The sequence below is a fragment of the Cervus elaphus genome, chromosome 11 (assembly GCF_910594005.1).
Source record: "Cervus elaphus chromosome 11, mCerEla1.1, whole genome shotgun sequence".
Classification (NCBI taxonomy): Eukaryota; Metazoa; Chordata; class Mammalia; order Artiodactyla; family Cervidae; genus Cervus; species Cervus elaphus.
In genome coordinates this window covers 82,020,764-82,045,339 of record NC_057825.1, presented here as the reverse complement: position 1 = coordinate 82,045,339, position 24,576 = coordinate 82,020,764, and the positions used below count along the sequence as shown (strand labels likewise).

The following is a 24,576-nucleotide window of genomic DNA, read 5'->3' as shown; positions in this document are numbered from 1 at the left end:
AATCAACAGCAGGGTTAACTTTTTTCCAAATTCAGTCTTATTCAAACAGATCACGTTCCTTGATGTACAATCACTAAGCTGATTTGACAAGATGAACTAAAGAGATTTCTTCATATTTATGCTTTCATTTCTAGAAGATGAAATGGTCAATGTCATCTGTGAATTCTTGATAATATTTTTGTAAATTTTATTCATTTTCTGACCTTCTGAGTAAAGAAGGCTAGATCTCAAATTAGATGATGCACACATGTATACATTCAACAGATACTGTGCTAGAAACTAGGAATACAAGATAGATGTAGTTCCTGCCTTCACAGAGATTTTAAGTACAAGAGAGAAACAAAACATTAAACAATCAAAAGAGTAACTACTTTAGTAAGAGACAGAGCAGTGAAGAAGTTAAGTGTGGGCCTAAACTGTCTAATTGAAGAAAGTGGGGAAAACCACTAGACCATTCAAGTATGACCAAAATCAAATCCCTTATGACTATACAGTGGAAGTGAGAAACAGATTTAAGTGACTAGATCTGATAGACAGAGTGCCTGATGAACTATGGACGGAGGTTCATGACACTGTACAGGAGACAGGAATCAAGACCATCCCTAAGGAAAAAAAAATGCAAAAAAGCAAAATGGCTGTCTGAGGAGGCCTTACAAATAGCTGTGAAAAGCAAAGGAGAAAAGGAAAGATATACTCATTTGAATGAAGAATTCCAAAGACTAGCAAGGAGAGATAAGAAAGCCTTCATCAGCAATCAATGCAAAGAAACAGAGGAAAACAATAGAATGGGAAAGACTAGAGATCTCTTCAAGAAAATTAGAGATACCAAGGGAATATTTCACAAAAAGATGGGCTCAATAAAGAACAGAAATGGTATGGACCTAACAGAAGCAGAAGATATTAAGAAGAGGTGGCAAGAATACACAGAGGAACTATACAAAAAAAATCTTCGTGACCCAGATAATCACGATGGTATGATCACTCACACTCACCTAGAGCCAGACATCCTGGAATGCAAAGTCAAGTGGGCCTTAGGAAGCATCACTACGAACAAAGCTAGTGGAGGTGATGGAATTCCAGTTGAGCTATTTCAAATCCTGAAAGATGATGCTGTGAAAGTGCTGCACTCAATATGTCAGCAAATATGGAAAACTCAGCAGTGACCACAGGACTGGGAAAAGGTCAGTTTTCACTCCAATCCCAAAGAAAGGCAATGCCAAAGAATGCTCAAACTACCACATACTGCACTCAAACTGCACTCATCTCACACACTAGTAAAGTAATGCTCAAAATTCTCCAAGCAGGCTTCAGCAATACATGAACTGTGAACTTCCAGATGTTCAAGCTGGGTTTAGAAAAGACAGAGGAACCAGAGATCAAATTGCCAACGTCCGCTGGATCATTGAAAAAGCAAGAGAGTTCCAGAAAAACATCTATTTCTGCTTTATTGACTATGCCAAAGCCTTTGACTGTGTGGATCACAATAAACTGTGGAAAATTCTGAAGGAGATGGGAATACCAGACCACATGACCTGCCTCTTGAAAAATCTGTATGCAGGTCAGGAAGCAACAGTTAGGACACGACATGGAACAGACTGGTTCCAAATAGGAAAAGGAGTACATTAAGGCTGTATATTGTCACCCTGCTTATTTAACTTATATGCAGAGTATATCATGAGAAACGCTGGGCTGGAGGAAGCACAAGCTGGAATCAAGATTGCCAAGAGAAATATCAATAACCTCAGATCTGCAGATGGTACCACCCTTATGGCAGAAAGTGAAGAACTAAAGAGCCTCTAGATGAAAGTGGAAGAGGAAAGTGAAAAAGTTGGCTTAAAGCTCAACATTCAGAAAACGAAGATCATGGCATCCTGCCCCATCACTTCATGGCAAACAGATGGGGAAACAGTGGAAACAGTGGCTGACTTTATTTTTTGGGGCTCCAAAATCACTGCAGATGGTGACTGCAGCCATGAGATTAAAAAGTTAGTGATAATTTGTCTTTGTTTATTTGGGGCTTCTAATCACCATAGCAATTCTGTAAGAGAGCCACCTTTTTAACTCCCTTCTCCTTGGCCTCAGTTCAGTTCAGTCGCTCAGCCATGTCCGACTCTTTGCAACCCCATGAACCACAGCACACCAGGACTCCCTGTCCATCACCAACTCCCAGAGTCCATCCAAACCCCTGTCCATTGAGTCGGTGATGCCATCTAACCATCTCATCCTCTGTCATTCTCTTCTCCTCCTGCCCTCAATCTTTCCCAGCATCAGGGTCTTTTCCAGTGAGTCAGTTCTTTGCATCAGGTGGCCAAAGTACTGGAGTTTCAGCTTCAACATCAGTCCTACCAATGAGCACCCAGGACTTATCTCCTTTAGGATGGACTGGTTGGATCTCCTTGCAGTCCAAGGGACTCTCAAGAATCTTCTCCAACACCACAGTTCAAAAGCATCAATTCTTCAATGCTCAGCTTTCTTTATAGTCCAACTCTCACATCCATACATGACTACTGGAAAAAACATAGCCTTGACTAGACAGAACTTTGTTGGAAAAGTAAAGTCTCTGCTTTTTAATATGCTGTCTAGGTTGGTCATAACTTTCCTTCCAAGGAGTAAGCGTCTTTTAATTTCATGGGTGCAGTCACCATCTGCAGTGATTTTGGAGCCCCCAAAAATAAAGTCAGACACTGTTTCCACTGTATCCCCATCTATTTGCCATGAAGTGATGGGACTGGAAGCCATGATCTTCGTTTTCTGAATGTTGAGCTTTAAGCCAACTTTTTCACTTTCCTCTTCCACTTTCATCTTGAGGCTCTTTAGTTCTTCACTTTCTGCCATAAGGGTGGTACCATCTGCAGATCTGAGGTTATTGATATTTCTCTTGGCAATCTTGATTCCAGCTTGTGCTTCCTCCAGCCCAGCATGTCTCATGATGTACTCTGCATGTAAGTTAAATAAGCAGGGTGACAATATACAGCCTTAACGTACTCCTTTTCCTATTTGGAACCAGTCTGTTAGTCCATGTCTAGTTGTAACTGTTGCTTCCTGACCTGCTCCTTGGCCTACCACTCAGTAAAATGGTGTTATTAGTGAGCACCAAATATCGTCTAGTAATATAACTTCCTGAAAATGTGTAGTTTAAAATCCCTTTTAAGTGAAGAATATTAAGTGCATCAACCAATAAAAAAGTACTTTTGAGGAAAAACGTTGAATATTCCTGACTAGTAGTTTGTTTCAGTAACCTAGATTTAAATCAAACTCTAAACATATAGAATAGCGATTGTCTACTTCTGTTATATTTTCCTAAAATGACTGATCGCCTATGTGGTCAGGTCCTAGTAAACTATTGTAGCAACAATATTTAGTGTTTTGCGAAGGGGAGGCACTCTATAGCAAAGTACCAGCGATTCAAATGACTTGTTTCCACTGCCATTTCCACCGACACAGGACCAGGTCAGAGTCTGCCAGTAAGTTGGTAGGTAAATGTTTCTGACTGCAATGCCAATGCCAAGCCAACATAGGCAATTCAGCTCAGGGATTCCTATTTTCACATTCAAAACCAGAAATCTGTTTTGCTGGTAGATTTTTACTAAATTAAGATCATTTAACACAATATCTAATTTATTTGGAGAAGAGTGGAGAAATAGCTCCAGAAAGAAGAGGCTGAGCCAAAGCAAAAAGAACGCCCAATTGTGGATGTGACTGGTGATGGAAGTAAAGTCTGATGCTGTAAAGAACAATATTGCATAGGAACCTGGAATGTTATGTCCATGAATCAAGGTAAATTGGAAGTGGGCCCACAGGAAATGGCAAGAGTGAACATCAACATTTTAGGAATCAGTGAACTAAAACACACCGGAACGGGGGAATTTAATTCAGATGACCATTACATCTACTACTGTGGGCAAGAATCCCCTTCAAGAATTGGAATAGCATACAAAGTCAACAAAAAGAGTCTGAAATGCATTATTTGGGTGCAATCTCAAAAAAGACAGAATGATCTCTGTTCATTTCCAAGGCAAACCGTTCAATATTACAGTAATCCAAGCCTAGGTCCCAACCACTAATGCTGACTAAGCTGAAGTTGAACAGTTCTATGAAGTCCTAGAAGATCTTCTAGAACTAACACCAAAAAAAAGACATCCTTTTCATCATAGGGGACTGGAATGCAAAAGTAGGAAGTCAAGAGATACCTGGAGCAAAAGGCAAGTTTGGTCTTGGAGTACAAAATGAAGCAGGTCAAAGGCTAACAGAGTTTTGCCAGGAGAACACAAAACACCCTCGACCAACAACACAAGAGATGACTTTACACATGACCATCACGAGATGGTCAATACAGAAGTCAGATTGCTTATACACTTTGGAGCCGAAGATGGAGAAGCTCTATACAGTCAGCAAAAACAAGACCGGGAACTGACTGTGACTCAGATCTTGAACTCCTTATTGCAAAAATCAGACTTAAATTGAAGAAAGTTGGGAAAAGCACTAGACCATTCAGGTATGACCTAAATCAAATCCCTTACAATTATACAATGGAAGTGACAAATAGATCCAAGGGATTAGATCTGATAGACAGACTGTGTCAAGAACTATGGACAGAGGTTAGAGACATTGTACCAGGAGGCAGTGATCAAGACCATCTCCAAGAAAAAGAAATGCAAAAAGGCAAAATGGTTGTCTGAGGAGGTCTTACAAATAGAGGAAAAAAGAAGAGAAGCGAAAGGCAAAGGAGAAAAGATATACCCATTTGAGTGCAGAGTGCCAAAGAATATCAAGGAGAGATTAAAAAAAGACTTCCTCAGTGATCAGTGCAAAGAAATAGAGGAAAACAATAGAATGGGAAAGACTAGAGATCTCTTCAAGAAAATTAGAGATACCAAGGGAACATTTCATGCAAAGATAGGCACAATAAAGGACAGAAATGGTATGGACCTAACAGAAGCAGAAAATATTAAGAAGAGGTGACAAGAATACACAGAAGAACTATACAAAAAAGGTCTTAATGACCCAGATAACCATGATGGTGTGATCACTCACCTTGAACCAGACATCCTGGAATGGCAAGTCAAGTGGGCCTTAGGAAGCATCACTACAAAGCTAGGGTGATGACAGAATTCCAGCTCAGCGATTTCAAATCCTCAAAGATGATGCTGTGGAAGTGCTGCACTCAACATGTCAGCAAATTTGGAAAACTCAGCAGTGGCCACAGGACTGGAAAAGGTCAGTTTTCATTCCAATCACAAAGAAAGGCAATGTCAAAGAATGTTCAAACTACCGCACTACTGCAGTCATCTCACATGTTGCAAAGTAATGCTCAAAATTCTCCAAGCTAGGCTTCAATAGTACATGAACCGAGAACTTCCAGATGTTCAATCTGGATTTAGAAAAGGCAGAAGAACCAGAGATCAAACTGCCAATATCCGCTGGATCCCAGAAAAAGCAGGAGAATTCCAGAAAAAACACCTACTTCTGCTTCATTGTCTACACTAGAGCCTTTGACTGTGTGGATCAAAATCTGTGGAAAATTCTTCAAGAGATGGGAATATCAGACCACCCTACTTGCTTCCTGAGAAATCTGTGTGCAGGTTAAGAAGCAACAGCTGGAATCAGACATGGAACAACTGACTGGTTCCAAATTGGGAAAGGAGTACGTCAAGGCTGTATATTCTCATCCTATTTATTTAACTTCTATGCAGAGTATATCATGCAAAATGCTGGGCTGCATAAAGCACAAGCCAGAATGAAGATTGCTGGGAGAAATATCAATAACCTCAGATATGCAGATGAAACCACCCTTATGGTAGAAAGCGAAGAAAAACTAAAGAGTCTCTTGATGAAAGTTAAGAGGAGAGTGAAAAGGCTGGCTTAAAACTCAACATTCAAAAAGCTAAGACCATGGCATCCAGTTCCATCACTTCATGGTAAACTGATGGGAAAACAATGGAAACAGTGACAGACTTTTCTTAGGCTCCAGAATCACTGCAAGTGGTTACTACAGCCATGAAATTAAGACACTTGCTCCTTGGAAGAAAAGCTATGACAAACCTAGACAGCATATTAAAAAGCAGAGATATTACTTTGCCGACAAAGGTCCGTCTAGTCAAGGCTATGGTTTTTCCAGTGGTCATGTATGGATGTGAGAGTTGGACCATAAAGAAAGCTGAGTGCCTAAGAATTGATGCTTTTGAACTGCAGTGTTGGAGAAGACTCTTGAGAGTCCCTTGGATTACAAAGAAATCAAACCAGTCCATCCTAAAGGAAATCAACCCTGAATATTCACTGGACGACTGATGCTGAAGCTGAAGTTTCAATACTTTGGCCACCTGATGCAAAGAACCGAGTCATTGGAAAAATCTCTGATGCTGGGAAAGATTGGAGGCAGGAGGAGAAGGGAACAATAGAGGATGAGATGGATGAGATGGATGGCATCACCAACTCAATGGACATGAGTCTGTGCAAGCTCCAGGAGTTGGTGATGGAGGGAAATCTAGCCTGCTGCAGTCCATGGGGTCTCAAAGAGCTGGACAGAACAGAGCGACTGATCTGAACTGAATTTATTTGCTATGAAGTTGGGGGTAACAGCAAGCACGAAAACCCAATACAGGAGACTGTTCAGAGAAACAAATAGCAAGCAGAGCCAGCAGAGGGTCTGGAGATGAGCTCAGAGAGACAGGAGGTGGCCAGATCACTTAACGACTTTTGAGGGTGATGAAGCAGCAATTAGGTTTCTACAAGGGTACACTGCAACTTTAAGTTCAGGAAAAAGAAAGTTCATTGCCATGGTTTTAGATTTCACATTGCAAATAAGAAACTTGTGGGGTCTGATGTCAAAGAAAAACATTCATAATATCTGAAAAACCTTTTCCCTTCCCAACTATTTTATAGCCATGAGGCTGTATATTCTTTATACAGTTCAACTAAAACAGCATATCAGAACGGACTGAATGCAGAGAATCTGTTCCTTCTTTTTCTAATTTTTTATTTTTTGGCCTTGCCATGCAACATGCAGGCTCTCAGTCCCCTGGCCAGGGACTGAGCCTGTGTGCCATGCAGTGCAAGTAGTCTCAATCACTGGACTACCAGAAACTCTGTTTCTTTTATGAAGTCAGATATTGAGATTTGCAAAAATGTAAAAAATGACACTAAATTTTTTGTTTGGGGAAATACAGTTACTTTACAAAAAATTTTATTGTTAATATGTAAGGAGTTCACTATTTTAAAATAAGTTTAAGTGTTTTATTTTTTAAATATAAATTCATGGGCATAACTCATATACAAAGTGCTCTTTGAGAACCTCAATAATCGTTTAAGAGTGTAAAGGAATTATCAGATCAAAAACTTGAGAACTACTGATTTGTTCGTCAAAGATGTCTTGGAGTAGCATTCCCCAATCATCATTAATAACTTCTGAGGACTTCTTATCAGGCTAACTATAGAAGATCTGTTTACAAATAATTCAGTCAGCCACACACATCATCCTGTTCACCCTCCAAAACCCCAAATCATAAACCTGTTAGTCCTATGACTTCCACAACTTTTAGAAGTGAGGGGCAAGCTTCCAAGAGAAATCTACACTGAACCACAATACATAACACAAGTAAAAGTAAAGCTGCCCTGGTTAAAGAGAGCGTGGTATCCCCTACCTCTAGTTCATCAATCCCTTCAGTTGCCATGAAGGTCCCTCTAAAGTACTACCTGCTGCTGCTGCTAAATTGCTTTAGTCGTGTCCGACTCTGTGCGACCCCACATACGGCAGCCCACCAGACTCCGCCATCCCTGGGATTCTCCAGGCAAGAACACTGGAGTGGGTTGCCATTTCCTTCTCCAATGCATGAAAGTGAAAAGTGAAAGTGAAGTCGCTCAGTCATCTCCAACTCTTCGTGACCCCATGGACTGCAGCCTACCAGGCTCCTCCATCCATGGGATTTTCCAGGCAAGAGTACTGGAATGGGGTGCCACTGTCTAGAATCACACAAAACACAGTTTTTAAAACCTTTATTTTAAACTGCTGCTCAAATGTGCTACTTACAAAGTTTCAAAAAGGTTTTGTCATTGCTTCAAAATGATCATGTTCAAACTCACCCTCCAGTAGACACTCTTCCTATCCAAGTACTAACCAGGCCCGACCCTGCTTAGCTCTCGAGATCAGACAAGATCAGGTGCGTTCAGGGTGGTATGGCCGTAGACCAGTACTCTTAAGACTGATACTCTTAAGTCGCTCAGTCATGTCCGACTCTACGACTCCACAGTCCATGGAATTCTCCAGGCCAGAATACTGGAGTGGGTTGCCTTTCCCTTCTCCAGGGGATCTTCCCGACCCAGGGATCAATCCCAGGTCTCAGATGTACAGTACTACTATCTATGTGTGTGTGTGCGTGCAAACTCAATCGTGTCCAACTCTTTGTGACCCTCCTGGATGGTAGCCTGCTAGGTTCCTCTGTCCGTGGAATTACCCATGCAAGAATACTGGAGTGGGCTGCCATTTCCTACTCCAAAGGGATCTTCCTGACCCAGGGATTGAACCACGTCTCTTGTGTCTCTGCTTTGGCAGGTGGATTCTTAACTACTGCTCCACTTGGGAAGTCCATTAGTATCTATTCCTATGGAGAAACACAAAGTTGTTTAAATCTCATAACAACTCTCAGACTCATGAGAATGTCTAAGGATTCTTAATAAATTACTTGAGGACTGGTGGGTGAGGGCAGGCAGTTCATCTAAAAAGGCTTCCTGGAGAAAGAGACACTATGATTAGGCAAGCAGGAAAGTCAGTTCAGTTACAAAGGGCTAGAATGAGGCATGTTTCCTAGATTATACGAACTAACAACCAGGCAGTGTGTGGCTCTTAAGCACCTGAATTCTGCAGGCCACATACAAAAGTTTTTATCTGAAACAGTGAAATAACTCTCTTTTCTTGAATTTAGGGCAGAAGTACATCTCCTACTTTAGTAATAAGTTCCCTACTCTACACAAAATTTGAAAGATGAAAATAAGCCCAAAGACTTAATTGGAATACTTGTTTCTAAGACAAAAATTATTTCAGTTCCACATAAACTGAGACTGACATAGGACAGGACTGTTTCACAGTTCAAAGAAGACAGAATTCATTAAGAGTTTTAACAGTGAAGCATAAAAATTATTTTAGCAACATTACAGCATAGTTGGAATAGGCCACTGGCTGTATAGAAGCCTAGGCAGGAGCAGACCAAGGGCAGGCAGGCAGCAGTGCTTTCACAATCTATTTTTAGTGCTTAACAGTGCTGTCTACACATCTCACAGTTAGTGTCTAAAAAACTAGATGTTTATATAAAGCTACCTATTTGGCTAAGCAAACTCCTATGAAAGAAACAACACAGATTAACTATTTTGGGCAAAAAGTGAAAAAAAAAAGATTGCTTTATTAAGAGTGAAGGGCTAAATGATGGCTCAACTGGTAAAGAATCTGCCTGCAATGAGGGAGACCTGGGTTTGATCCCTCAGTTGCAAAGATTCCCTGGAGAAGAGAAAGGTTACCCACTCCAGTATTCTGGCCTGGAGAATTCCATGGACTGTAAAAGTCCATGGGGTCACAAGGAGTCGGACACGACTGAGTGACTTTAACTTTAAACGAAAAAAAGAGACTTTAGTATTTTTGTAATTATTAAAAGGAACATCTATTAGCCTATATCTTAGACTGGTGAAAGCAAGACTGTCTCTTCCCTTACACCGACTTTGGCCAGGGAGATTTTTAAAGGGGGCACGTGGGGAGGAGTTGGGGAGGGAGGACAGATAGATTTATACTTTTTCTATTACACGTCCTTTTCTCATCACTCCCTCTGAATTTTCTACTAGGTGTAGCATGTCTCCAGGAAATAATTAACTTGCCTACTATACTGTTTTACACAAGTTTATTCATGAAATTCTGTCCCACATTTCACTGTCCCACCTATCTTCTTCCTCATATGCTTCCTTTGTTTAAAAACAGAAGAGAAAAGACACCCATAAAGGGAAATGTACTCTTTATACAAGATTTCAGTAATGCAAAATGAATAAGTTCTGGAGATCTAATATACATGATGACTATAGTCAATAATACTGTATCATATTCTTGAAATTTGTTGAGAGCACATCTTAAGTGTTCTCACAACACAAAAAGAGGATAACTATGTGAGCTGGTGGAAATGTTAATTAGCTTGATTGTGGTAATCATTTACAATGTAAATATATATCAAAATATCACACTGTATACCTTAAAAGTATATACAAGTTTTCTAAGTTATACCTTAATAAAGCTGAGAGAAAAATAAAAAACAAAACCACCTATAAATCATACTTTTTTTTTTTTTGAAGTGTTCCTTTTTATTTTTTTTTATTTTTTTTTTTTTATTAGTTGGAGGCTAATTACTTCACAACATTTCAGTGGGTTTTGTCATACATTGATATGAATCAGCCATAGAGTTACACGCATTCCCCATCCCGATCCCCCCTCCCACCTCCCTCTCCACCCGATTCCTCTGGGTCTTCCCAGTGCACCAGGCCTGAGCACTTGTCTCATGCATCCCACCTGGGCTGGTGATCTGTTTCACCATAGATAATATACATGCTGTTCTTTCAAAACATCCCACCCTCACCTTCTCCCACAGAGTTCAAAAGTCTGTTCTGTACTTCTGTGTCTCTTTTTCTGTTTTGCATATAGGGTTATCATTACCATCTTTCTAAATTCCATATATATGTGTTAGTATGCTGTAATGTTCTTTATCTTTCTGGCTTACTTCACTCTGTATAATGGGCTCCAGTTTCATCCATCTCATTAGAACTGATTCAAATGAATTCTTTTTAACGGCTGAGTAATATTCCATGGTGTATATGTACCACAGCTTCCTTATCCATTCGTCTGCTGATGGGCATCTAGGTTGCTTCCATGTCCTGGCTATTATAAACAGTGCTGCGATGAACATTGGGGTGCACGTGTCTCTTTCAGATCTGGTTTCCTCAGTGTGTATGCCCAGAAGTGGAATTGCTGGGTCATATGGCAGTTCTATTTCCAGTTTTTTAAGAAATCTCCACACTGTTTTCCATAGTGGTTGTACTAGTTTGCATTCCCACCAACAGTGTAAGAGGGTTCCCTTTTCTCCACACCCTCTCCAGCATTTATTGCTTGTAGACTTTTGGATAGCAGCCATCCTGACTGGAGTGTAATGGTACCTCATTGTGGTTTTGATTTGCATTTCTCTAATAATGAGTGATGTTGAGCATCTTTTCATGTGTTTGTTAGCCATCTGTATGTCTTCTTTGGAGAAATGTCTATTTAGTTCTTTGGCCCATTTTTTGATTGGGTCTTTTATTTTTCTGGAATTGAGCTTCAGGAGTTGCTTGTATATTTTTGAGATTAATCCTTTGTCTGTTTCTTCATTTGCTATTATTTTCTCCCAATCTGAGGGCTGTCTTTTCACCTTACTTATAGTTTCCTTTGTAGTGCAAAAGCTTTTAAGTTTCATTAGGTCCCATTTGTTTAGTTTTGCTTTTATTTCCAATATTCTGGGAGGTGGGTCATAGAGGATCCTGCTGTGTAAATCATACTTTTTAAAGCCAAATTATCTGCCAGGCTAGCACAGAATCAATTTTTAAGTCATTCCAAAAATATTACGCTTTTTATTATCTAAAGAACTGTTGCCAAGGAGATCTGTATTTGAAAATCACTAAAAATATATCAGCTGAAATAAATTTTTACTTTCCTTCAAAAAAGAATTATCAGAAATAAATTTACTAAGAACTACCTAGAAGCGTGTTCAGCCGTGCCCAACTCTTTGCGACCCCATGGACTGCAGTCCACCAGGCTCCTCTGTCCATGAGATTTTCCAGGCAAGGATACTGGAGTGGGTTGCCATTTCCTTCTCCAAAGAACTATCTATACCTACCATTAATTAACTATGTAATCTTGGATTAAGTGTTTTAATTAATTTCTATCTGGGCAAAGAGAAGAGGAATTAATTGGATGATCTGTAAAGCTCCTTTTAAGTTCTAACATTCTTTGATTGTAAGATTATTTTCTTAAGTCCAAATAACTGTGAGGATCTGAAGGAAGACAGCCCTAGGAAGAAAAGTATATGTATGCGTTAATTTTAAAAGGAACCAAATAATTGAGGCACTAACCATGGCTAAATAGTATAAGAAACTTTGTATACGCAAATTGTATGTGCAAACAAGAGAGGGTAAATCTAAATTTTATCTAGTAGACAAGTAGAAACTGCTACTTATCAGCATTTCTCTAATATTCCGTGGTAGTTAACAGGGATCATTAAGGCAGAGGGTCAGGAACCAACATCATCCGCATCACTTGTTAATGCCTAATAATATATGAGAACTGATCTAAGGCACAAGCCTGAAGTAAACCCCTGAAACATTAATGATGAACCCATGATTAGAAAAGTTCAAGTGCTAAACATTTTCACTTTCTGAAAATTAAAAGTTTATATAAGCTTTAACTACTTTATATTAATCACAATATTGTAAGAAGGCTCTGGTTCATAAAGTGGGAGGAATATCTGCAGTTCATTTATCTGATAAGGAATCTGTATTCAGAATATATAAAGATTTCTCACAAATTAACAACAAAAACAAAGAACCCAATTAACAAATGGGAAACGAATCTGAATAGACATTTCTCCAAAAAAGATATACAAACGAAAAAAAAAAAAAAGATATACAAATGACCAGTATGCACAAGAAAGGAGGTCTAACATTATTACTTTAGGAAAATGCAAATAAAAACCACAATGAGATACCACTTCATTTCCACTAGTATGGCTAGAATCAAAAAGATAATTAAGTACTGGTGTGGCTGTAAAGGAAATGGACCCCTCACACACTGCGGGTGGGAATATACCATGGTGCTGCCACTTAGGAAAGCAGTCTGAGGCTCCTCAAACAATTAAACATGAACTTTACCACATGCCCCAGCAATTCCACTCTGAGAGAAATGAAAAGACTACATCTACACAAGAAACACTTAAACAAGTGTTTATAGCAACATTATTCTTAATAGCCAAAAGATGTAAAATAACCTGAACGTCCATGTCCTGTCTTGCTGTTAGTCACTAAGTTGTGTCAAACTCTTCTGTGACCCCATGGACAGTAACCCTTCTGTCCATGGAATTTCCCAGGCAAGAATACTGGAGTGGGGAGCCATTTCCTTCTCCAGGGTATCTTCCCGACCGAGGGATCAAACCCATGCCTCCTGCACTGGTACACAGATTCTTTACCACTGAGTTCACCAGGAAAGCCCACCCATGTACTGACACATAAAATGTTAACACTATCCATATAAGCTTCCCTGGTGGCTCAGATGGTAAAGAATCCACCTGCAATGCAGAAGACCCAGGTTTGATCCCTGAGTTGGGAAGGTCGCCTGGAGAAGGAAATGGCAACCCACTCCAGTATTCTTGCCTTGAGAATCTTATGGACGGAGGGGTCCATGGGGTTGCAAAGAGTCAGACGCAACTAAGTGACTAACATACACAGATACAAATATCCATACAATGGGCTAATAACTGGCTATAAAAAGGAATGAAATACTGATACATACTATAACACAGATGAACCTAAAACATTCTGCTAAGTGAAACACATTATATGATTCCATGTATATGAAATGCCAGAATATGCAGATTTATAGAGACAAAGTAGATCAATGGTTGCCTGGGGCTGGGGAGGGGTATGACAGAAGGAATCAAGGTTTCTTTTTGAGGTGATGAAAAGGATTAATAATTAAATGTAGTGATGGTTGCACAATTCTGTGAATATACCAAAACCCACTAAATTATACACTTTAAATGGCAGACTGTATAATACACAAATTACACCTCAGAGTTCCTATCAAAAAAAAAAAAATAGAAAATGAATAAAATCAGGAAAATATAAACAAAAACATATATTTTCATTGCAGGAGTTAATTTCAGTAGTATGGCTAAAACAACTGAACAATTACATAATACAGAAAACAACTTTACATGTAGCATTATGTGAATTCTAACAGCTTTCTGGACACTAATCCTAACTAACCTGATTTGAATTATACTTTATTTATTTAGAAATTATTAAAAAAATCTGTTCCAAATGTTGAAACTTCTGACAAAGCAACATTTATATTAGGGATATAAGGCTATTTTTTAAATATATGCTTTTAAAAACCAGAGTATGTCTCCTTCATAAAATGTTCAACTAATTTCTTACTTTTAACCAGCAGAAGCACAAAAGAAACAGGAGTTCTCAAATTATGAGCACAGAACTCAAGAGTTTTCCCAGAAGGTACACAAGTACCACCATAATTCTATTCACTGCCTTTGGAAAAAAAACTTAGTGATCTGTCAATATATCGAATTTCTGTTTAAGACTTTTTTTTTTAAGTACTGCTTCTATTTTTAAAAAGGAAGAAGAGTTCATTATTAAGCCAAAAGATTAGGCTATGTAGATTCTGGTGAGTTGAGACTGGTGTGATGGAGGAAGAGAAAAAAAGAGATTTTTCCTTTTATTTCACATGCATCTGTATTATTTTAACTTGAATAGTGAATGATTATTACTATTTAAAAGGGAAAATCCCACAAAGCGATTCACAAGGAAAGTCTCAATCTTTTAAGTTCTTTTCTTATTTTTAAGAAGGCTATAAAATCAATATGAAGATGGCCATAGTTACCAGTATATTCATTATTAAATGTTAACCATTAAAAAACTTAAAAAAAACTTGTATTTTAAAATAATTTTATTTTTAAACCTGTACTTTTGCTGTAACCAAACTATCCAGACTAAAAGAGCTTAGTATTATGAGTTGCTAAAAAGCATAACATACTCAAACTCTGAAAAAGAAACCACAGAAGAAATGTTTTGGCTTATGCAAGATATTTTTGTTCCTAAGTGGTGACTAGATGAAAAAATTAGGAGTTACTTAACGGTAGAACAACAAGATACATTCTGTAAAAAGCTGGGTCCTTTAATACTTTAATCATTCTAAAAGGTAGAATTCACTCCATATACTATAACTATTAATAAGGTATCAATAAGAGTATTGTTATGCTTTTATCAACTTAATAATCATTCAACCTAAATCCTAATAGAAGACAAAAATCTAAAAAAGCAAAAGCAAACTAGAATTGGTTTATTACACAGATCTGAACATACTTCTGGGTACTTAAACTTTTCCTACCCTGCAAAGTTTTGAACTTTCTCAGGTAAAACGCTAATGTAACACAGATAACTTAAAATACAGTCATAAAGAGATTTCACTGCATTCAAGTCTTGGTAGTTTTCCAGCATATACATTAAAGACTGAAATATTTCACTCAAAATTTCAAACAGGGTCAATGGAATGAAAAATTACTTTGGATAATAGAATCTGAAAATATAAAGTACCCTGGCTTAGAGGTGGGTATTAGATAAATGTAAAAAAAAATTTTTTTTTTACTTCACTTTAAAGGTCTTTACTTAAAAAGACCTTCTTTTTAAGAATTAGTTTAGCTATAGCTGCTATGGAGAATTAAGTAAAGCTGTCATCACCATCTAAAAAGTAGTAGTTTCATTATGAAATAATTTTACTAAAACTTCCTAGTAATTCCTATTTAAGGCTAACAGTACAATATTGCTGGGGGAAATTTTTTTTCACACACAAAAAATCATACACAAATGGAAGAGAAGATTTTCTAAATAGACTGGCTTGAATGCAGTCAGAGAAAAACACCACCTTACCTAGATTAGAAAAACAATTAAAATGACAGAAAATTTCTCATCAAAAACCACGAGGTCAGAGGAAGTCACAATAATATTCTTTAGGTGCTAGATGAAAAGAGCTACTAACCCAGAATCCTATATTGGTGAAAATACTGTTCCGGAATGAAGAGGAAATCAAAACATTCTCAAATGAAACAAAATTAAGAAAATTTGTTGCCAATAGACCCACCCTAAAAGAGTGGCTTAAAGAAGTTGTCTAATCAGAAGGCAAACAATGAAGGAGGAATTTCAGAACATCAGGAAGGAAGGAAGAACATGATGAAGAAATTATTGGGTAAGTACAACAGGCTTTCCTTCTCTTCTTCATTTTTCCAATTATGTTTGATGGCTGAAGCAAAACTATAACAATGTCTCATGTGGTTCTAAATGTAGGTAGAGAATATATTAAGGCAATCACCTTATACAGAACCACATAAAGGAAGGGAGATAAGTTTCTCTATGCTTCAGTCAAACAGATAAAATAATACCAATAAGCTGTGATAAGTTATACACAATTAACCCTTGAACGATGTGAGTCTGATCTGCCTGGTTCCACTTATAGGGGGCTATCTTTCAATAGTAAATATTGGGAGCTTCCCTGGTGGTCCAGTGGTTAAGAATCAGCCTGCCAAGGCAGGACACACTGGTTCATTCCCTGGTCTGGGAGGATCCCACATGCCATGGGGAACTAAATAAGCCCATGAGCCACAACTACTGAGCCCGAGCTCTACAGCCTGCAAGCTACAACTACTGAACATGCATGCGTAGAGCCTGTGCTCCACGACAAGAAAAGCTACTGGAATGAGAAGCCTGCACCATGCCACAAAAAGTAGCCCTGGCTGGCCATACATAACTAGACAAAGACTTCACACAGCAACAAAGACCCAGAGAGTCAAAAAGCAATTTTTAAAAATAAACTTAAAAAAAAAAAAGTAAATACCATAGTACTACATAGTTCATGGCTGACTGAAGCTGGAGATTCAGCACAACAGTGAAGACTGTGGGCTAACTGTAAGTCATGCACAGGTTAACCCCCCACCTTGTTCAAGGGTTGACTGTATACATCATGCAATACTCAGCGCCACCATACAAAAAGTTATACAAAGAGATACACAAAAACACAGTAAATAAATAAAAATGGAATTCTAATAAATGCTCAAGTAAACCCAGGAAAAAGAAAACAGAAATGAAAAGCTGAACAAACAGAAAACAGTATCTAAAATGGCAGGCTAATAACACAGCAATAATTATACTGCATGAAGATGGTCACAGCAATTAAAAGCGGAGATTTGCAGAGTGGATTTAAAAAAAAGTGACCTAACCAGATACTATCTAATGATAGTCACTTCCAATATAATAATATAAGTAGATAAAAAGTAAAAGAACAGAGAAAGAAGCATTAATCAAAGGAAAGCAGAAGTGGCAACATTAATATCAGATAAAGTAGACTTGGAACAAAGCTAGTGGAAGTGATGGAATTCCAGTTGAGCGATTTCAAACTCTAAAAGATGATGCTGTGAAAGTGCTACACTCAACATGCCAGCAAATTTGGAAAACTCAGCAGTGGCCACAGGACTGGAAAAGGATTGCATTCCAATCCCAAAGAAAGGCAATGTCAAAGAATGTTCAAACTATTGCACAATTGCACTTATCTCACACAATAGCGTAGTGCTCAAAATTCTCCAAGCTAGGCTTCAACAGTATGTGAACCGAGAACTTCCAGATGTTCAAGCTGGATTTAGAAAAAGCAGAGGAACCAGAGATCAAATTGCCAACATCTGTTGGATCACAGAAAAAGCAAGAGAATTCCAGAAAAACATCTACTTCTGCTTCATTTTCTATGCTAAAGCCTTTGATAGTGTGGATCACAATAAACTGTGGAAAATTCTTCAAGAGATGGGAATATCAGACCACCCTACTTGCTTCCTGAGAAATCTGTATGCAGGTTAAGAAACAACAGTTAGAATCGGACATGGAACAATCGACTGGTTCCAAATTGGGAAAGGAGTAAGTCAAGGCTGTATGTATATTCTCACCCTACTTATTTAACTTCTATTCAGTGTACATCATGTGAAATAGTGGGCTGGATGAAGCACAAACTGGAATCAAGATTTCTGGGAGAAATATCAGTAACCTCAGATATGCAGATAACACTACCCTTAAGGCTGAAAGCGAAGAGGAACTAAAGATCCTCTTGATGAAAGTGAAAGAGAAGAGTGAAAAAGTTAGCTTGAAACTCAACATTCAAAAAACTAAGACCACAGCATCTGGTCCCATCACTTCATGGCAAACAGATGGGGAAACAATGGAGACAGTGAGAGACTTTATTTTCTTGGGCTCCAAAATCACTGCAGAGGGTGACTGCAGCCATGAAATTAAAAGATGCCTGCTCCTTTGAAGAAAAGCTATGACAAACCTAGACAGCATAGTAAAAAGCAGAGACATTACTTTGCTGACAAAGGTCTGTAGAGTCAAAGCTATGGTTTTTCTGATAGTCTTGTATGGATGTGAGAGTTGGACCATAAAGAAAGCTGAGTGCTGAAGAATCAATGCTTTTGAACTGTGGTGTTGGAGAAGACTCTTGAGAGTCCCTTGGACTGCAAGGAGATCCAACTAGTCAATCCTAAAGGAAATCAGTCCTGAATATTCACTGGAAAGACTGATGCTGAAGCTTCAATACTTTGGCCACCTGATGCAAAGAAGTGACTCACTGGAAAAGACCCTCATGCTGGGAAAGATTGGAGGCAGGAGAAGAAGGGGGCAACAGAGGATAAGATGGTTGGATGGCATCACCAACTCAATGGACACGAGTCTAAGCAAGTTCCAGGAGTTGGTGATGGACAGGAAAGCCTGCATGCTGCAGTTCATCGGGTCGCCAAGAGTCAGACATGACTGAGCAACTGAACTGAACTGACTGAACTGAACTGAAAGTAGATTTCAAAGCAAGGAAATCACTGGACAGAGGGACATTACACAATGTTAAAAAGGTCAATCCATCAAGAAGACATAGCAATCCCAAATGCGTAGCCACCAAACAACACAGTTCTAAAATGTAAGCAAAAACTGATAGAACTGAAAGGAGAATATACAAACCCACAGTTATAGCTGAACAATTCAACACCTCTCTCTAAACAATCAGTACAACTATATAGAAAATCGCAAAGAATTTAAAAGAACTCAACAATACCATCAGTCAACAAGAATTAATCAACATTTATAAAACACTCCATACAAGAAGAGAGGAATATAGATTCTTATCCAGTGCCTAAGCAACACAAAATAAGATAGGATATATCTTGGATGACAAATCAAATCTGAACAAACTGAAAAGAATTGAAATCATTAAGAATATGTTCTCTAACCACAATAGAAACAAACTAGAAATGAGTAACAGAAAGTTAACAGGAAAATCTTCAAACACTTGGAAACTTTAACAATACACTTTTATGTAAATAATCTATGGATCAAAGAGGAATTCTCAAAAGAAATTTAAAAACATATATAATAGAACTGAAGGAGGGACTTCCCTGGTGGTCCCATGGCTAAGACTCTGATTCCCAATGCATGAGGCCTGGGTTTGATCCCTGGTCAGAGAACTAAATCCCACATGCTGCAACTAAGAACTGGCACAGCCAAATAAATTCAAAAAATGGGTGGAAGACCTAAATAGACATTACCCCTAAGAAGACATACAGATAACCTACAAACACAAAGAAAGATGCTTAACATTACTCATTATTACAGAAATGAAAATCAAAACTACAATGAGGTATTACCTTATATCGTCAGAATGGTCATCATCAAAAAATCCACAAATAATAATTGCTGGAGGAGGTATGGAGAAAAGGGAACCCAGATGCACTACGGGTGGGAATGTAAACTGATACACCCACTATGGAGAACAGTACAGAGGCTCCTTAAAAAAATTAAAACTAGAACTACCATGACCCAGCAATCCCACAAAAGTGCACATACCCTGAGAAAACTGTAACTCAAAAAGACTCGGGTACCCCAATGTTTACTGCAGCAATGTTTACAATAGCCAGGAGATGGAAGCAACCTAAACATCCATCGGCAGATGAAAGAATAAAGCAGCTATGGTACATATATACAATGGAATATTACTGAGCCATAAAAAGGCATGAAATTAGGTAATTTATAGTGCTATGGATGGGCCTAGAGTCTGTCACACACGGTGAAGTGAGTCAGAAAAAGAAAAACAAGTATCATGTATTAATGTCTATGTATGGAATCTAGAAAGACAGTGCAGATGAGCTTGTTTGCGGGGCAAAGTAGACACACTGGTGTAGGGAAAAGACATGTGGACAGTAGGGGGAAGGAAGGGTGAGATGAAGCGGGTGAGGAAGACTGATGTACATATACACTACCGTGTGTAAACAAAGAGTAGTGGGAAGCTGCTGTGATAACACAGGGAGCTCGGCTAAGTGCTCTGTGATGAGGGGTGGGATGGGGGAGGGAGGGTCAGGAGGGAGGGGATATATGCATACACACAGCTGATTCACTTTGTTGTGCAGCAGAAACTACCACTGTATAGCAATTATGCTCCACTAAAAGAACAAATAAAAGCTACAAACAAATTTTTTAAAAAAAGAACTACAGGAAAATGAAAATACTGTGAGGCATAGGTAAAATATATTAAAATCTGTGAGGCATAGGTAAAATAGTGCTGAGAAAGAAATTTACAGCAATTTAAAAAAAAGGAAAAACTCAAATCAATAACCTCTCAACCTCTAGAATCCCTCTGCAAAAAAACCAAAGGAAAGAAAGAAAAAGGAAAAAATTATAAAAATATGAGCAGAAATCAATAAAACTGAAAAGGGAAAAACAGGGGAGGCTCAATGAAACAGCTGGTTCTTTTAAGAGATTAAAAATTGAAGCACATAGCAAGACAAAGGAAAAAAAAGAGAGAGAGAGAGAAGATACAAATTACCAACATAGTGAATAAATAAGGAATGAAATGTGAATGTGTCTGTCTACACACCCTGCAATTACCAAAAAAAAGAAAAGAAAAAATAAGGGAACACTACGAATAACTCTTCACAAACAATTGACAATTTAGAAGGAACGAACCAATTTCTCATAAAACAACAAAAACTACAACTTACCCAACTTTACTTATGAAGTTAATAATTTGGATAGTCTTACACCTACTAAATAAAATGAATCTGTAAATTCAAAACATTCAAAAAACTCTCCAGATACAGATGGTTTCACTGAAAATTGTAGCAAACTTTTAAAGAAGAATTAACATCAATTTTCCACAATCTTTTCTAGAAACAGAACTGAAGGGAACATTTTCAAATTCATTCTATTAAGCTAGTATCACTCTGATTTAAAAAACAAACATAAACACGGTACACAGTATAAAAAAGAAAAACTACAGATCAACATTCTTCATAAGTACAGATCTTTAACAAAATATTAGCAAGTCAAATTTGGAAATATACAGCAAGAATCATTCATTATGATCAAGCAGAGTTTATTCCAGGGATTCAGGTCTAGACCAATATCATAAAACTAACCAATATAATCCATCACACTAAAAAGCTAAAGAAAAAAACCACATAATTCAACTCAATTGAGGTAAAAAAAAAAAATAGTATTTGACAAAACTCTTCGCCCATTCATGGGGAAAAAGTATCTCTCAGAGAAAGAGAAACAGAATGGAACTTCTTCAACTGGATAAACAGCATCTGCAAAAACCTACAGGTAACACAAACTTGAGAGAGAGAGACTGAACTGTTGCTGCTGTTGGTAGCTAAGTCACATCAATTCTTTGCAAGCCCATGGGCTGCAGCCCGCCAGGCTCCTCTGTCCGTGGGATCTCCCAGGCAAGAGCACTGGGAAGTGCGGATGTAGGAGGCACTCAGTGTGTCCAACCTTTGTGACCCCATGGGCTGCAGCCCGCCAGGCTCCTCTGTCCATGGAACTCTCCAGGCAAGAATACTGGAGTAGGTTGCCATTTCCTTCTCCAGGGGATCTTCCCGACCCAGGGATCAACCTGTCTCTCCTGCACTGCAGGCAGATCCTCTACTGCTGTGACAACTAGGGAAGCACGAAGACTGAATACTTTCCCCCTAAAACTGGGGGGAAAAGACAAAATGTCCAATCAACATATTCATTAAACATAATGCTGAAAGTTTTTGCCAATGCAATAAAATAAGAAGAGGAGATATAAAAAACATAAATTTGAAAGGAGAAAATAAAACTGTCTCTATTGTCAGTTAAATGATTATCGAGGTAGAAAATTGCAAAGAATCTACAAAACAAAACAAAAAGACAACAGATAGTGAGTTCATTAAGTTCAGAGGATACAAGACAAACACATAGAAAAAATCCATGGTACTTTCAATGAATATAAAAAATAAAATAACCCAAACACCCGAAACATTAGGTGCAAATCTAACAAAACAAGCACAAGACTTGTATCCTAAAAATGGCACAATACTGATGAAGGAAACCAAAGATCTAAAAACAAGTAGAGAGACATTCTATGTTAATGAATGGGAGATTCAACAATCAATAAGAATGTCAATTCTTCTACTCCTTAATATTAATACAGGGGTTTAACATAGTTCCTACCAATATCCCAAGCAGGACTTTTCTGTAGATCATGACAAGATTATTGTAAAATTTATATGAAAAGGAAAAGGAACTAGAATTACTAAAACAATTTTGGAAAAGAATAAAATGGAAGGAAATATCCTACCCAATTTCAAGACTTATTTTACAGCTATAGTAGTAAAAACTGTGTAGTACTGGCAGAGAGAGAGAAACACATGGACTAAAAGAGAGAACCCAGAAATACATCCACAAAAATATGCACAATTTTTAGCAAAAGTACAAAAGCAATTCAGTGGAGGGACTGCTTTTCCAACAAATGGTGCTGAAGCAAATGGACATGTGTAGGCAAAAAAAAAAAATGAACTTCAACTTAAGTCTCATACCTTATGCAAAAATAACTCAAAATGTATCTCAGACTTAAAGGTAAAATGTAAAACTATAGAGCTTCTATGAAAAAATACACAAGAAAAATTTGAGGATCTATTGATATGCAAAGATTACTTAAGACCTGACACCAACCCACTAAAGGAAAATACTGATAAATTGAACATCAAAACTTAAAAACTTCTGCTCTAGGAAAGAGCCTAGAAAGTGGATAAGAAGGTAATGTAATAATAAGTGGGCAAAATATTTCCAAGCCACAGGCCCAACAAAGGATTATTATCCAAAATATATATAAAGAACTCTCAAAACTCAACAGTAAAAGAGTAAACAATCCAATTAGAAAATGGGTAAGAGACAGGAAGAAACACTGCACTCATATATGATATGACATATACACCAGTTTTTGCTACAAGTGTTTACAAAACAAAAAGACAGAAAATGACCTCAATGGTTCTCAGTAAGGGACAAGTTAGCTTTTAGACCCGCCATGTGCAGTGGAACCATCACCAAGATGCAGATTTTCATGAAGACCCTGACAAGGAAGTCCATCACTCCCGAAGTCAAACCCTCAGATGCAATAGAAAATGTAAAGGCCAAGATCCAAGATAACAAAGGAATTCCTCCCAATCAGCAAAGACTGACCTTTGCTGGCAAGCAACTGGACGATGGATGTACTTTGGCTACAACATGCAAAAGGAGTCCACTCTTTACCTTAATGTTTAAACTTTGTGGTGGTGCTAAGAAAAGAAAAGGAAGAAGTCATATTACTCCCAAGAAGAGCAAGCATAAGAGAAAGAAAGTTTAAGCTGGCTGTTCTGAAATACTATATCGTGGATGACAATGGCAGAAATCAGTCACCTTCCTCAGGAGTGCCCTTCTGAAGATTGTGGCGCCGGAGTTTTTATGGCAAGCCACTTACACAGGCAATATTGTGGCAAATGTTGTCTGACCTATTGTTTCAACAAACCAGAAGGCAAGTAATTCCATATTGGTTAATGAAAGACAGAGACACTAGTTTGATAAATTATAGTACAACTAAATAGTAGTATACAGCCGCAGAAAGTAAAGGTGATAACCTTAACTGCTATGGTCTCCAAAATATATTTGTCCAGGGGGCTGGGGCGGGGGGAGCAGGGACAAGGGTACTAAAAAAAGGGTGTGCTCCCCAAAAGAAAAAATCTCTACACAAGAAACTTGTAAATTGTCTGCCCCTAGGTAGGTTGCAAGAACAGTAGAGCAGATTAATGAGATGGAAGATTTTTACTATATAGTCTTTTGAGCTTTAAATTTTGTGACTGTGTTCTAAAAGTTAAAATAACTTTTATAAAGTGTTCAGTTTTTTTATTTAAAAAATGAAATAGAAACAGAAATAGAAAAAATTTAAAAATTTAAAAATTTTCATATTTGTTATATTAATACTGAAAAATACATTAACTATCAAAAATGTAAATACAAAGAACATTTTTAAAAATTAACAAAGACTGAAATGAGTTTTTAAATTAATTGTATTTTCAAGAATTTGCTACTAGAGATTACTGAATCTTGATGAGTTTAATGGCAAACGTAAGTGTAAGAACGTAAAGTAGCAACAAAATTAAGAACACTTTAGTATACAATATAAAACAAGAGTGTTATGTAAATTTGTTATTAACTGTTGGAATGCTCTTGTGCGTTAGTCGCTCAGGCCTGTCCAACTCTGAGCCCCCCAGGCGCCTCTGTCCGTGGAATTCTCCAGGCAAGAATACTAACCGTGCTTGTGCTCAGCCCCTAAGCTGTGTTCGACTCTCTGCAATCCCCGCAACTGTAGTCCTGCCAGGCTCCCTCTGTCCATGGAATTCTCCAGGCAAGAATACTGGAGTGGGTTGCTATTTCCTT

The 24,576-nt window shown here is 38.0% G+C and overlaps 1 protein-coding gene and 1 pseudogene across 4 annotated transcripts in view; one reads left to right on the top strand and one right to left on the bottom strand.

The window, feature by feature from the left end:
• SOS1 (SOS Ras/Rac guanine nucleotide exchange factor 1) overlaps positions 1-24,576 on the bottom strand; it is a 129,490-nt gene that overhangs the window by 83,425 nt on the left and 21,489 nt on the right. The gene's annotated exons all lie outside the window — the stretch shown is intronic.
• LOC122703741 lies at positions 23,213-23,682 on the top strand (annotated as a pseudogene).